We start from the raw sequence: 4,166 nt of genomic DNA on the forward strand, positions 1-4,166 counted from the left end.
CAGACCATAGATGCATTCTGGCTCAGTGGAGGGAGTGTGGTGGATTGGTCAACAGTGCTACTGAGGCGTCTGGGCTCCATTTGTGGCCTCCTGGGTAGAAGACGTGGCCTTGGGGCCAGTGGAGATCGCTCGAATGGAGGACGTCGTGGTGCCGTCCGTGGCCTGGTCCTTTCCTGGTACTCACTCCAATTGGTGCTAATGCTGTCACCAGCAGCGAAGCAAACGCATTCATTTGTGTTTGCTGACACATACGTATCAGCCGGAGAGTCACGATTGTGCCTTGCTCGGCGTCTTCCTGGGCGCCTCCCGATGTCGCTAGGTGCTGCCGGAGACTGTGGTGGTGGAACTGGTTCCAGGCGAACAACTCGGGACGGCTCTTCTGCATGGACCGCCTCACCCTGCATTGTTTTGTTGCGGCGCCTGCTTGCTCTCGGCTGCGTGGGTCTGCTGGGCTCCCTGGGCCTCGTGTCTGCAGGAGGCAGTGGTCTGAGTGGCCTTGGGCCTGCAGAGCCCGTCAGGTCCAATCCACTCCCAGAGGGGCCGGCCTGCATCATGTGTGCGGACTGACCAGCTGCCGCGATGCTCCTAGGGTCTCCTCCAGGTGCCCGGCCCATCGGCCCAACTGCTGCTCGCAGTTCCCTCTGAGTCACCCCGTTCCTGGCCAGAGGCAACCTTCCATGAGACGCGGTGGACTTTGTCACCTGAAGCCTTGGGTGGAGCGTGGCTGCGGTGGAGGTCAGCGAGACTGTTCCGTGAAGTGTCGGGAAGCATTTGGGCTCGTGTGGCGTGAGCGTCACACGACTATCTGCCACAGGGAAGATGTCCCGTTGGGTTACAAGCGGGAAATGTAACCTTGGCTCCGACTCACGAGGCCAATCCTCGCGGCGCCTGGAGGAATGGTCTTCAGGTGGCTCCTTTCCTGGGTTTCCTATGTCTTTCATGGTTATACCATTGAGACGGAAGCCCAGTGTAACTGTCTCTGGTAAAATAAGGAAATGAAAAGATACATGTAATTAGACTATCTATTCGAATTTTAACAAATCTAATTGTTAATCTAGTTTTTAGAGAGTTGTCTGAAACTTACATAAACTGAAATCGTATATTAGTCAAAATGAAATATTATGAACTGTATTTTCTCTTGACTGATTGAATCTCTCGTCTGGGACTGGGACAATACTGTAAAATCAGCTGAATTTATACAAATTCTGACGATGACGTCAAAGAAATGCATTGTGGCCATTATGACATAGGTCGTCATAAACGGTTTGCGCCTGCATGGAAATGAACGTCACAATTCAATCACTGTTCTGAAGTCTCCTGCAGCTCTGATTGAACAAAATTACTGTCGTAGAAGGCTATGTCATGTACACCGTTTCACTGATCTCGCCTGTTATTCCATCCACAAGATATCAGAACAAAACCTTTTTTATCTTACAGGAACAGTAGTCATTCAGCTCCGTGATATGTAGCCTAATTAACGAGATTAATTTCGCCCCCCCCCTCCCCATATACGGACATAGAAAAAGAAAGAAAGAAAAAAGACGATAGGTATTTTCATGTGACGTATTCTAGGTTCTATAGCTTTGTTTACATCCACCTGGTAGGCAAGGGACAAGTTGAACCCATTGAACATCGTTGTCTGCAGCTGCCTCTCAGTAGGCTACATCTCTGTATTTCAGCATGTCAACATTTCAGGCATCAATAAAGGTGATGATGAAACGTTATCCCATTGTTCAATATTTGAAAGCCTGTCACAGGAACGTTATTTCGCTAAAATCGCCCTGATTTGGTGCATTGATCTGTATCGATAACGTTATGGGAGAACCTGCATGTAGCCTAGCCTAACTTTTTTTCTCTGTTCAAAACTCGGTTTACACGAAGACGATAGACTTTCTTAGAAGCTGTGAAATTTGGCCAGAAAGGAACATGTCTTCCCTCTGAAAGTTGACACAAAATCAAACAATATATAATCAATCAATCATTTAACTTCAACTGAACAGCGACAGGTTTTGGTAGGCAGACTCAGCAGACGTTAAAACGGTAGCCTACAGTTATAGCCAGCGTCAGTCAGCATCATGTAACATTAGTGGCGTTCAAGTCATGAATCCTGTAACATATTATAACATATAACAGCGATGGCTTATTCGAAGACGATCTGTATGGATATATAACCACCCAGAAAAACTCAGAATGTGAGTGATAAAGTTCATTAATTGTATGAAACGTTTTATTAGTTATCCGTTGCAGCATCGGCTATAGGCTGTTATGCTAGCTCAGCCTTTAAAAATGCTGTTATTTTGGTCATGTGGACTTGATTAAACGGGTAAAGATAAAACTGCTACTTTCTTACATGACTGAAGCAGTAGCCTAGGTCAGTGTTTTAACCACTGTGCCGGGGCACACTAGTGTGCCGTGAGAGATCATCAGGTGTGCCGCAGAAAATTACCCAAATGTCACTCACTGGTCCAGAAAAGCAACTGTTACATCAAAGAATTTACCACATGCTCTCATTGATTGTATGATTGCACTATTTGTGGTATGCAGGCATTGTACAACGGGGCCACATATCCAGTATTCACAGAATCATCACATATCCAGTTCATAACAACAATTAAATTAGATATAGTCACCTACAAATGAAACAGGGCACTTATTTTATTGAGCAGGTCTTGCATAGAAGTCATAATAAGGCCATATCTGTGTATTATTTGAAGTGTTAGGCTATGGTATGTTTATTTTTTTCATCACACAGGATGTTAGTGTGCCGTGGGACATTTTAAGTGTCAAAAGTGTGCCGTGGCAAAAAAAAGGTTGAAAAACACTGGCCTAGGTTCAACAGTGGTGTTTGAGGTTGCTGTGTTAAGTTGTTGTGTGTGATCGCTAAACAATTCACAGGATCAAATCAGTTTGACATACGGGAGTTAGCCTAACTGACCTGTAGGCTATAGCACATAAGCCTATTCTGTTTTCATTTATTACCATTTGTTGTGATTATATAATCAAATGACACTCATGATAACTTGAAATAGAAGGACAGAAGATAGCGATTGATGTCTACAAGCACAAATTTCACGAGACAAATTAGAACAAACTGTTCCGGTAAAAATATTCTTGCCATGTTTAAAATGCTGCACTTTTTCATTTTTGGATGACTGTAGAATAGATAGTTGTATTTTAGCCTACGTCTTCGTAGACAGTAGGCCTATAGCCTAGGCTATACCATTAATAATACTAATTTTATTTTTAATTTTTATTTATTTTATTTATTAATTTGTTTGTTGTATGTCTTGTATGTCTTGGTGTCACGGGTACGCTGGCGACTACGCCGCTCCGTCCGGCATCTTTAGAGGGGATGCATCCCCTCTATTGAAATCCGGAGACTTCTTATTACAGTGCATGAAAATGCACTGTACTGTTCTTCCTAGGCAACAACTTCTTATTATTATTATTCCGCTTACCACTTTTTTCCGTACGCTATTTCTCTTTAACAGTTTAACTTAGAAACTTCATTCAAACTTTGTAACGTAGGTATTCAAACGGACCAAGCTGCTATGTCTTTTCAACTTTGAAACTTTTATACTTTTTAAACTATTAAAGAAAAACTTTTAAAAAATCCCCATAGACTTAACATTGCCGATTATGACATCATAATACGGCCATTAAGCAATTAGAATCCTATGGCAGGTGTTCAGGCCACCTGCAGCCTCAGGCTTTAAGCATACAATCTGGGTCAATTAAGACTACACATCCTATTCAACTGTTTCCTCTGCCCAAAACTGTTTCAAAATAAAAGTCCTCACTACAATAATCCACTGTTAAACAATGTAACCCATTAAACTACTGAACTTTTTACATTCAACTTTTAAACGGTCTACTTTTAAACTATCATTAAACTATCCATCTATTAAACTAGCTGTCTATCAACAACTTTTAAACTATCTACATTCAACTTTTAAACTATATACATTCAACTTTTAAACAGTCTACTTTTAAACTATTATTAAACTATATTAAACTAGCTGTCTATCAACAACTTTTAACTTGTCATCAACTATGTCAACACTTGTCATCAACTATGACTCCTACCTACTGTAGCTAGTTAGCATGGTTAGCATGGTAGCATCGCTAACATTATTAGCATTTTTAACAAAACTGCTAAAAATGAT

This window comes from Alosa pseudoharengus, unplaced genomic scaffold (assembly GCF_046254945.1).
Source record: "Alosa pseudoharengus isolate Yale_2024_CS ecotype anadromous, Long Island Sound unplaced genomic scaffold, YU_APseudo_1.1 YU_APseudo_1.1_scf_8, whole genome shotgun sequence".
In the NCBI taxonomy this organism is placed as follows: Eukaryota; Metazoa; Chordata; class Actinopteri; order Clupeiformes; family Clupeidae; genus Alosa; species Alosa pseudoharengus.